This window comes from Ascaphus truei, chromosome 12, assembly GCF_040206685.1.
Source record: "Ascaphus truei isolate aAscTru1 chromosome 12, aAscTru1.hap1, whole genome shotgun sequence".
Classification (NCBI taxonomy): Eukaryota; Metazoa; Chordata; class Amphibia; order Anura; family Ascaphidae; genus Ascaphus; species Ascaphus truei.
Window position 1 is genome coordinate 17,172,729 of NC_134494.1, and position 12,000 is coordinate 17,184,728.

Genomic DNA, 12,000 nt, shown 5'->3' on the forward strand with positions numbered 1-12,000 from the left:
CGCAAGGGAAATCTCATGCCCGCGCACTCGGTAAAAAGACTTTACTTGGAAAAAGTTCTCCTCGAGCGACTGAGGAGTGCTGATCTCAAGCACCTTCAGGAGGAGACACAAATAAACTGGAGAAAGGGCTCCAATCCCAGCGGGACTGAGGGTTCTCTTCCTCCATCCACTCTCATTCAAGTCACAGAGATATCTAGAATGAGAGTGGAAGGATGGGCTTCGGCCATGGTAAGCCCGAGCTTCCCACAAACAGGGGAGGTGTGTAACAGGGTCTTATCCCTGTTAAGAATCTTGCCTCTAATCTAGCAGTGTGCTGGTTAATTTCACCCCTGCAATCAACTCCACCTGGCTGATTAGAGCTCCCTCAGAGCTCTGTGAAATAGTGTCATGTGAGACACAGGAAGAGGATTTTCCTGAGCTGACATTTGGAGCTGACACAGGAAAGCAGAGAAGCCTGCACACAGACTGTCTTGAGCACAAAGGGGTGCTGAGATCAAGACACCCAGAGACTTATACTCCTGAACACAGGGGACCCAGGAACCTACCAGAGACTGACATGAAGGGCCACCTGCTTTAAGGTATCTCTTGAGACTTTGGGTAATAGGGTGGTAATGGGAGTATCCCTCCAGCCCTGGAGAAAGGGACTGGGGAAGTAAGTTAGCCCTTAAACAGGGACAGGCGTTTGTTGTTTTCATATGTTTTGCTGTGTTAAAAGGGAAAGGCGCAATAAAGCCTTATTTTAATTTCACCTTAAAAACGGTCTCCATTGCATACCTCTGCACACATCTCTTACAAGGCACCACATCTGCTTTATGCCAATCTTGTGGTACTGAGCTTGTGGAAATGGAGTCCTTGAATATTAAATATAATGGTTTGGCTATTACTGAGCGTAACTCCTTGAGAACTCTTGGATATATGCCATCGGGACCAGGTGCCTTATTTACTGGGGTTTTTTGTTTGCCTTCCCCTGGATCAATAAGTTAGTATAGATATAGGATAAAGTATCTGTTGTCTAAATTTAGCATAGGTTGAACTTGATGGATGTACGTCTTTTTTCAACCTCATCTACTATGTAACTATGTAACTATGTAACTCCTCTTGTGATGTTTAAAATCTGACCTAATATATAAAAAACCTCCTATCTTCATTCCTCTAATACTTAGACACACGTGAGTCATATCAATAGGTTCAGGCAACTTTGCTGAATGTAACAATACTAATTTTGACCAGCTTGATCCTAAATTTGAGTGGCAAATAAATATCTGTCCCTTGCCATCTCCTAAACCTCGGGTGTTTGGCCTTATTGCGTCTGTCTCCTTGCAACGAGTACAAATATCTAAACAATATTCTTTAGAATATTCTGTAGATGTTATCACATGATATCCTAATTTGTAATAAAGTCCTCTAACTAAGTGGTGACCTGTTTGTCACCTCTCTTTGTGATGCACAGTGATATTTCAAGAATGTTACAGTTTTCTTTGAGGCTGACAGCCCAAGATCTGGCTATCATCCACAGCATTCCAAACTACACATGTATTACTTTTAGTGGGCCATCAGTGATAGCCCCCCCCTCCCCAATTAAGCCCTCTTTGTAGATCAGCACAGACACAGGAAGGGTCTTGACTTGTCATGAAAACTATTTCTAAGTCAAACTGTAGCCTCATTAACCACTGAGGTACCAGATTGATTAAAATACTTAATATCCCCCGCCATTTTTATTACAGTAGCAGTTATATATAAAACAGATACAAACCAGATAGTAATGTACCTTAAGTGTCACAAAGTGTCACCTTTCCAACATTCGCATGTGTTTGATACCCACGTGTGAATGTTGGAAAGGTTGACTTAAGGCCCAGACTTACTAAACTCCGTGAAATATAGACTTTGTGAGCTATTATGTACTACTCTAAAGAAAAATGGATCCAACGCTCTACAGATTTGATAATAAAGGTATTTGTGCCACACAACGTTTCGACTAGGTGACTAGGCATCTTGATAAAGACCTGTTCAGGTCGAAACGTTGTGTGGCACAAATAAATAGCTTTATTATCAAATCCGTAGCGCATTGGATCCATTTTTCTTTAGCATAGACCTGGAATAACCTTGACAGGTACTCCTTGAACCAGCATCACCGGTAAACTGTATGTATTTATTTTTATTTTTTTGGGTGTACAGCAAACCCTTTTGTTTACTATTATGCACTGCAGCATTAGAATAACATCATATTTATTTTAGGCCAACACTACGTCAGCTGTAAATAATGCAAAGCTATTCATGTCTTGGCATTACTCCTAGACAGGGCTTCTGGGGGAGAGGATAAGCAGGGAAGTAACACAATGTTATTTAAGTCATTTCTAACCTGGCGTGACTCCCAGCCAGACACTTGAATATGGCTTTTGGCTATTGCTTTTACCCTATTTCAGTGTCTGGAAGGGAGAAACACCAAGTTTAGGTATGGGACAATAAACCGCTACCGCCATTTAGCTGCCGGGACATTTAGCCGTCAACCATTTCTCCACCAAGGTAACCCTCTATAGCCTTACCCTAAAAAACCCATAACCTTAACGTCTTGCCTTATCCCGTTAACCCCTTAACCTAAAACCCCTAACAATCTTAACCTTAACCCATTACTCTAACGCCGTAACCTAACCCTAAAAACCTTAACTGAATGCTAACACTAATCACTTACCATAGGGGTGAAACGGCCTTCGGCTGACTGTCCATGGCCGCTGAACGGCATAGGCGGTAGGTCCCTTTCCAACCTAAATAACGTAGCATCATATTGTGGCGTTAACATTACCAGAGCTTCATGAGTAGGGGATTTTTATACTACCGTACGTGCAGCCGGTTCAGCTGCACAAGGGCCCCGACTGGTTAGGGACACATCCTCCCGGCTGTTCTGCAGGGTCAGCGGCACACACTGTATTCCCTGCTGGTAGCAGGGAGGAGGTGCAGACTGGATTCTCCAGCCCTTCCTACTGGCTGTGTAACTGACAGGCTGCTGCCAGTGCAAGAACATTAGGTGCCCTTGGCAAACCATCAGCCTCGCGTGCCCACTCTACCATTAACTTTAGAAAAGGAATATTGTGCCCTAGTATGAATACAAATGTTGCATTTGATACTGATTGTACATTCTCATTGTACTGGGGGGGTATAGTTATGTCATGTAAGGAGGTGCATGCACACTGCAATATGGTGCTGGAGGGGGGTACATATCGGCCGGTGCACTGGGTCCAGGGAGGTCCAGACGTCCCCGAGGAGAACAGCGTAGAGAATGGGAGCACGGTCGTATGCAAAGCAAATTTAATGGGCCACCAAAGGGTCCAACGTTTCGGCAGAATACTGCCTTTATCAAGGAGAGGGCAGACAATAGGAAAGGAAATCCCTGCCCTGAAGAGCTTACAATCTAAGTGGTATGTTGGGAGAATTACAGAATAGAAGAATGATAAATTGCTGCACACCATTATAATCAGAAAAAAGGGGATACAACTACCGGTGCTCCTGGTTCAGGATTCTCTGTATCAATCCAGGGTATAACGAAGGGAAGAAAATCAGGGCTCCACGGATTTGCTCAATAAACTAATTTATTGCCAATAGACTTAACGTTTCGGCCACACAGGCCTTTCTCAAAAGCAGAAATGCCATTCCCTGATTTTCTTCCCTTCGGGAGAATTACAGAGACAGCAGGTGAGGGAGTAAGTGCAGTAGATGGCAGCGCTTGGCCACAAAGGTTGGTAGGTAACGATTGTGGATGTGGGACAGTAGCCATGAGTCCTGGCTGTTGGGAGGCTTCTTTTGCGACGTGAGTTTTAAGGTTGGTCGGTATTAAATTAGATGGGTTACCACCATTAGCAGGGAATGAGGTGGCAGGGAGGCGCAAGTGAGAGCAGGTGTGTATATGAGTGTATATTGGTGTGTGGAAATAATCTGGTGCGTGTATGTATGGAAGGTGTGTGTGGGGGGTTAATTTGGTGCGTGCATATAAACCCCATTTATACATTGTGAATGGTGTTTATTGTTTTGACATGTTATGTTTGCAAGTAGGGTTACCATGTGGCTTCTCGAAAAAATACTGTACACAATGATGAAAGGTGCGACACACTCGAGACACACACACACACACACACATCTCCGCTCCATACTGTTTTCTCCTCTGATTTGCCCCCTCAGGTCCTAACACCTCCTCTTGATTGGCTACATTACACAGCAGCAGCCAAACAGGATGGCGGAAGCTGCCCAGCCCCCTAGCAACAGCCCTGCTCTCTCCCTGTTCGGGAAAATCCCACGGCTCCCCCACCCCCATGCCGGTCAGGTCACTATGTCCAGAGAGGTAAAACCGGACACATACATGTCCAGAGAGGTAATACACAGGTAATACACATACATGTCCAGTGTTACCTCAAACTGTTTACTGGACAGTGTCAAAATACAGGACAATCCGGTTCAATACAGGACACCTGGCAACCCTATGCAAGGAGGGCCCAGCTCCCATACTATACCCAGGCTCGCAATTCACTCATTCCGCCTCTGACTAGTGGCTCATTTACATATAATATGCATCTAATTTTCCCTAACGTCTGTGCTGTATAATGGGAGGCTGGTAACGTGGAATTAACATAAGTTAACGTTAGTTTGTTTAGTGAGTACAGTGTTACCACAAGCACCGTCAGGGCAGCAGACAGATTTCCCGGGGCCCAGGACTAGAGTTATGTCCGGGCCCCTCCCCCCCCGCCCCCGGCGGTATTGCGAGCCCCTCCCCCCCCATTTCACACCTCACGAGTCGCCTCTATTTCCCACCCTCTTCCCATGTATTTCTCCGTCTCACTCCCTCTTCCTTAATCACCCCTCTCCCGCCTTGCATGTATTTCTTTCCCCTGCGTCTCATTCTTACTCCCTCATTTTCCTCACTCACTCACTCACTCACTCCCTCTCCCCCTCTCTCCTCTCACTCAATCCCCCCACCCCACAAAATACCTATAATCCCACTCCCCCAATACATTTTAAAAAGCCCCCACTCCCCCAATACATTTTAAAAAGCCCCCACTCCCCCAATACATTTTAAAAAGCCCCTCACTCCCTCAATACATTTTTAAAGCCCCCACTCCCCAAATGTTTTTATAAGCCCCCACTCCCCCAATACGTTTTAAAAAGCCCCTCACTCCCTCAATACATTTTTAAAGCCCCCACTCCCCCAATACGTTTTTATAAGCCCCCACTCCCCCAATACGTTTTAAAAAACCCTCCACACATTTAAAAAAGCCCCCCACTCACCCAATACATATAAACAAGACCCCCACTCCCCCAATACATATAAACAAGACCCCCACTCCCCCAATACATATAAACAAGACCCCCACTCCCCCAATACATATAAACAAGACCCCCACTCCCCCAATACATATAAACAAGACCCCCACTCCCCCAATACATATTAAAAAGACCTCTCACCCCCAATACATATAAACAAGACCCCACTCCCCAATACATATTAAAAAGACCTCTCACCCCCAATACATATAAACAAGACCCCACTCCCCCAATACATATTAAAAAGACCTCTCACCCCAATACATATAAACAAGACCCCCACTCCCCCCAATACATATTAAAAAGACCTCTCACCCCATACATATAAACAAGACCCCCACTCCCCAATATATATTTAAAAAGAACAGACTTACCTAATGGATGGTCTGCAGGGGGCTCATCCGGCTGGCTCTCCAAGTTGGGCCTGACCTCTGGCCAGGCCGGCTGCCGGTCCTCTTGTGGCAGGACCCGGCTCTCACCCACTGCAGGCCTCTATCCCTCTGTCCCACGCCGGCCGAGCTGATTTGTCTGATTCTGCATTTAAGAAACGCATCAATCACCAAGATTTAACCCATTAAATGTCACTATCATAGATCCCCTTTGTCCTACATGGAACTGACACTCTGCCCCATTAAACATGTCACTGTCATTAGGTCACTTTGGTCTTACGTGGGCCAATGGCCGTGGTATAACTGACCTTATATGTCACTGTCATTTCGGTGGCACAGATAGACAGACACGGATACAAAGGGGGACAGAGAGGTAAAGATTGACACAGGATATATGTGTGTGGTGTGTGTGTGTGTGTGTGTGTGTGTGTGCGCATGCGCATGCATGGGAGTGTGTGTGTGTGGGAGTGTGTGTGTAGGATACCAGAAGTGTCACATCACCCCACCCCCCAATCACCCCGACACCCCACCCAATCGTCACCCCGTCACCCCACCAATCGTCACGTCACCCACCCAATCGTCACGTCACCCCACCCAGTCACCCCGTCACCCCACCCAGTCACCCAGTCACCCCGTCACCCCACCCAGTCACCCCGTCACCCCACCCAATCACACCCATCACCCCACCCAGTCACCCCGTCACACCACCCAGTCACCCCGCCACCCCACCCAATCACCCCGTCACCCCACCCAATCACCACCCTCTCTCTATCGCCCCCTCTCACACACCCTCTCTCTCACACATCTCTCGCTCTCTCAGCGCAGCCCTCTCTTCACGACACCGCTCTCTCTCACACAGCCTCTCTCTCTCACACACCCTCTCTCTCTCTCTCACACCCTCTCTCTCTCACACCTTCGCTCTCTCGCACACAGCCTCTCTCTCTCACCCTCACCCTCTCTCTCTCTCTCTCTCTCTCACACACACCCTCTCTCTCTCTCTCACAACCCTCTCTCTCTCTCACACCCTCTCTCTCTCCCACACCCTCTCTCCTCTCTCACACTCTCTCTCTCTCTCTCTCTCTCACTCTCTCTCTCTCTCTCTCTCCTCGCTCTCTCTCTCTCTCTCACACCCTCTCTCTCTCTCACACCCTCTCTCTCTCTCACACCCTCTCTCTCACACCCTCTCTCTCACACCCTCTCTCTCTCACACACCCCTCTCTCTCTCTCTCTCACACACCCTCTCTCTCTCTCTCTCTCACACACACACCCTCTCTCTCTCTCTCTCTCTCTCTCTCACACACCCTCTCTCTCTTTCACACCCTCTCTCTCACACCTCTCTCTCTCACACCCTCTCTCTCTCACACCACCCTCTCTCTCTCACACACACCCTCTCTCTCACACACACACCCTCTCTCTCTCACACACACCCTCTCTCTCTCACACACACCCTCTCTCTCTCACACACACCCTCTCTCTCACACACCTCTCTCTCTCTCACACACCCCTCTCTCTCTCACACACCCCTCTCTCTCTCACACACACCCTCTCTCTCTCACACACACCCTCTCTCTCTCACACACCCTCTCTCTCTCTCTCTCTCTCTCTCTCTCTCTCTCTCTCACACCCCTTTCTCTCTCTTTCTCTCTCTCTCTCACACCCTCTATCTCTCTCTCACACCTTCTCTCTCTCTCACACCTTCTCTCTCTCTCACACCCTCTCTCTCACACCCTCTCTCTCTCACAGCCTCTCTCTCACATCCTCTCTCTCTCACACCCTCTCTCACTCTCTCACACCCTTTCTCTCTCTCTCTCTCTCTCTCTCTCTCTCTCACACCCTCTATCTCTCTCTCACACCTTCTCTCTCTCTCACACCTTCTCTCTCTCTCTCACACCCTCTCTCTCACACCCTCTCTCTCTCACACCCTCTCTCTCTCACACCCTCTCTCTCTCACACCCTCTCTCTCTCACACCCTCTCTCTCACACACCTCCTCTCTCACACACCCTCTCTCTCTCTCTCACACCCTCTCTCTCTCACACCTTCTCTCTCTCTCACACAGCCTCTCTCTCTCTCACCTCTCTCTCTCTCACACAGCCTCTCTCTCTCTCACCCTCACCCTCTCTCTCTCTCTCTCTCTCTCTCACACCCTCTCTCTCACACCCTCTCTCTCTCTCACACACACCCTCTCTCTCTCTCTCACACCCTCTCTCTCTCTCACACCCTCTCTCTCTCCCACACCCTCTCTCTCTCTCACACTCTCTCTCTCTCTCTCTCTCTCACTCTCTCTCTCTCTCTCTCTCTCTCGCTCTCTCTCTCTCTCTCACACCCTCTCTCTCTCTCACACCCTCTCTCTCTCTCACACCCTCTCTCTCACACCCTCTCTCTCACACCCTCTCTCTCTCACACACCCTCTCTCTCTCTCTCTCACACACCCTCTCTCTCTCTCTCTCTCTCACACACCCTCTCTCTCTCTCTCTCTCTCTCTCTCTCACACACCCTCTCTCTCTTTCACACCCTCTCTCTCACACCTCTCTCTCTCACACCCTCTCTCTCTCACACCACCCTCTCTCTCTCACACACACCCTCTCTCTCACACACACACCCTCTCTCTCTCACACACACCCTCTCTCTCTCACACACACCCTCTCTCTCTCACACACACCCTCTCTCTCTCACACACCCTCTCTCTCTCTCACACACACCCTCTCTCTCTCACACACCCTCTCTCTCTCTCACACACACCCTCTCTCTCTCACACACACCCTCTCTCTCTCACACACCCTCTCTCTCTCTCTCTCTCTCTCTCTCTCTCACACCCTTTCTCTCTCTTTCTCTCTCTCTCTCACACCCTCTATCTCTCTCTCACACCTTCTCTCTCTCTCACACCTTCTCTCTCTCTCACACCCTCTCTCTCACACCCTCTCTCTCTCACAGCCTCTCTCTCACATCCTCTCTCTCTCACACCCTCTCTCTCTCTCTCACACCCTTTCTCTCTCTCTCTCTCTCTCTCTCTCTCACACCCTCTATCCTCTCTCTCACACCTTCTCTCTCTCTCACACCTTCTCTCTCTCTCTCACACCCTCTCTCTCACACCCTCTCTCTCTCACACCCTCTCTCTCTCACACCCTCTCTCTCTCACACCCTCTCTCTCTCACACCCTCTCTCTCTCACACCCTCTCTCTCTCACACCCTCTCTCTCTCACACCCTCTCTCACACCCTCTCTCTCTCACACCCTCTCTCTCTCTCTCACACCCTCTCTCTCTCACACCCTCTCTCTCTCACACCCTCTCTCTCTCACACCCTCTCTTTCTCTCACACCCTCTCTCACACCCTCTCTCTCTCACACCCTCTCTCTCACACCCTCTCTCACACCCTCTCCCTCTCTATCTCTCACACCCTCTCTCTCTCTCTCTCTCTCTCTCTCTCACACACCCTCTCTCTCTCTCACACCCTCTCTCTCTCACACCCTCTCTCTCTCACACACCCTCTATCTGTCACACACCCTCTATCTCTCTCACACCCTCTATCTCTCTCACACCCTCTCTCTCTCACACCCTCTCTCTCTCACACCCTCTCTCTCTCACACCCTCTCTCTCTCACACCCTCTCACTCTCCCTCTTACCCTCTCTCTCTCCCTCTCACCCCCTCTCTCTCTCTCCCTCTCACCCCCTCTCACTCTCCCTCTCACCCCCTCTCTCCCTCTCCCTCTCACCCTCTCACCCCCTCTCTCTCTCACCCTCTCACCCCCTCTCTCTCTCACCCTCTCACCCCTTCTCTCTCTTACCCTCTCTCTGGGTCTGTCTCACACTTTGTTTCTGGATCTCTTATTTACCCTATATATCTTAACAGCCTATACTACACCGCTATAACCTATACTGCTTTCTTACAGATCTGACTTGAGCTTCACACAGAAGACATCGGAACCCCCTCTAACCTAGAAGACAGGTAAGGAAAACCTCCCCTCCAATGTATAACATTGCGGGAATGAGGGTACCTGGACATTGAGGGACTGCGGATCAGGTAAGATCCCATGCGGGATTGCTGCTTTAGATATTGTGAAGCGGGGGGCGTCCAGACACTGGTTAAGGGTTCAGGAAACTAGTCATTCACACCTGGCTTTTATTTCTAGATCGACATTTACACACACACACACACACACACACACACACACACACACACACACACGTAACAAGGACTAATTGTAGTATAATGTAATACAATAAATACATTTATGTCAAAAAGGAATGTTGTTCTGACTAGGAATTTATTAAATGTATTTTATTTATATATTTTATTTTAAAGCGAGGTTGGGCGGGACTAGGGTTGGGGTTGGGGGCGGGACTAGGTGGCGAGTAGGTTTTTTGGTTGGGCGAGTAGATTTTTGGGTGATTTGTCGAACACTGTATATATATATATATCGTATATATATATATATATATATTATATATATATTGCGCAACAAAAAAGTATCCTTTTAATGAAGCACACGGACATACCCTGGATATAATTATAAATGCAAAATATATTAGTATAAAGATAAAAACAGGGAGAGAGAAATATAAAAGAGGAGGGGGACTCGCAACTGACAATACATATATACCATGAGGACAAAGGCACATAAATTGGTCAAGGAAATCACCATGGCTGATATCATAAACAGCCAAGATGTATTGGAACACAACGATTGGTAGCTCTCTGAGAGGCACCATTCTGTATAGTAACACAAACTGCAGACCTGTGTACTAGGAATAGAGATATGCCTGTAGTATAGCAATAGACTAAAATAAAGACAATGTTGTCTAAGATAATGTCAGGGAATAGGATAAGAGCGTGTATCACAATGATTGAGAATATTGATACATCACCAAAATTGTATAATTGATGTGACCAAAATACGAGTGCAAAGGCCTCTTGTACTGGAAAAAGTGAGGGGTCCCCCTCCACAGACTCCCACTCCAACGCGTTTCGACTGAACGGTCTTCTCGGGGAGTGGTGTTGGGAGAAATGAGCCAGTATATATAGGGGAGGCAGGAGAACAGAATTCGCGCCAAAAGTCTTTGAACAAATCAGCTGTAGCAAATGAAGGTGTGTCCCTGCCATCATCACGTCACGGAGTCTCCGACTATCAGTTATCCCTCTCATTAGCCTGGGATTGTCGGGTCGCACTGATGATGTCATCACGTAGGGGAATCGCGGTATGACGCTGGTGACGTCATCATGTAAGGAGCGTCAGAGCGTACGGTGGTCATAGTAACCGCAGCAACATCAACAAAGTCACCAGGAGCCGAGAGGGAGCCTCATCCTAACTGCATATCTTCGAAGCTGTGTAGCGCTGCTAGCATCATCACGTAAGGGTAAATGGACGTGCCGTCATCATAGTAACCCCAGCGTGTCGGCATGGTTGAAAAATGCCAAGGAAAAGCCTCATCTGAACAGCATATGTTAAGGGCTATAAACCGCAAGATGAGGTCTCATTGAAAATACTGATAGTTCATTGCTTCATATCATAATTATAGTAGCACAATGAACATAAGAATCCATATTGAATATTACGGAATATGGTTCCATCATTGTGGGAAACAGATATAACAAAAAGCTCCCACAGCAGTGTCTGTAAGAACTCAATTGTTTCCTCCTTGTATCTTGAATAAAGTGTCTTCTTCCTTCTTCATTTTCTAAAAAGAAACTAGAGTAGAAGCCGGTTGGAATGTACAACGGTAAGTTCCTTATTGTCATCATTATCCACAGGTCTTCATCATCGATTGTAGTCTCAGAGTGGTAACTTTGTCTAAATATCCTGAAGGCCGGTCTTATAGGGCGATCTCATAGATGGAGTCACATGGCACATTATCCCAACAGGAAGTACTGGTCCAGATATAGAGCATAAAGAGGAGCAGGAAGAAAAAAGAAGAAAGAACCATATATTAGAGCATCTTAAATCATAACAAAGTAATCTGGGGGACAAAACAATTAAAGGAACATAGCGAAGCCCAAATAATCATTAAGCCCCTGCGGATCATGGTGTCCAACTGACGATCCGCTTACACTCCCTTCTCAACAGGGCCTTCTCTAAGTCACCACCACGGATACCCAGAGGAGACCCTGTCGAAGGCGAACGCAGTGAGAACCGCACAGTCGGACCCATGATGAAAGCAGGAAAATGACGGGCCACTGATGTGATCTTTTTAAATGAGTCCAAGTCACGTCTCGCATTTTGATGTTTCGCGTGTGTTCAAGCACACGAAAGCGAACTTCCTTGTGGTCATGCCCACATAGACAAGACCACAGGGGCAGGAAAGATGGTT

The 12,000-nt window shown here is 47.7% G+C and overlaps 1 protein-coding gene across 1 annotated transcript in view; it reads left to right on the forward strand.

The window, feature by feature from the left end:
- Positions 1-427: 427 nt before the first annotated feature.
- The window catches only part of CD151 (CD151 molecule (Raph blood group)), a 38,671-nt gene continuing 27,098 nt past the window's right edge, over positions 428-12,000 (forward strand). The window contains exons 1-2 of the mRNA XM_075566843.1: positions 428-578; positions 9,585-9,640. The gene's annotated coding sequence lies outside the window, so the exon portion shown is untranslated. The remainder of the gene's footprint in view (positions 579-9,584; positions 9,641-12,000) is intronic.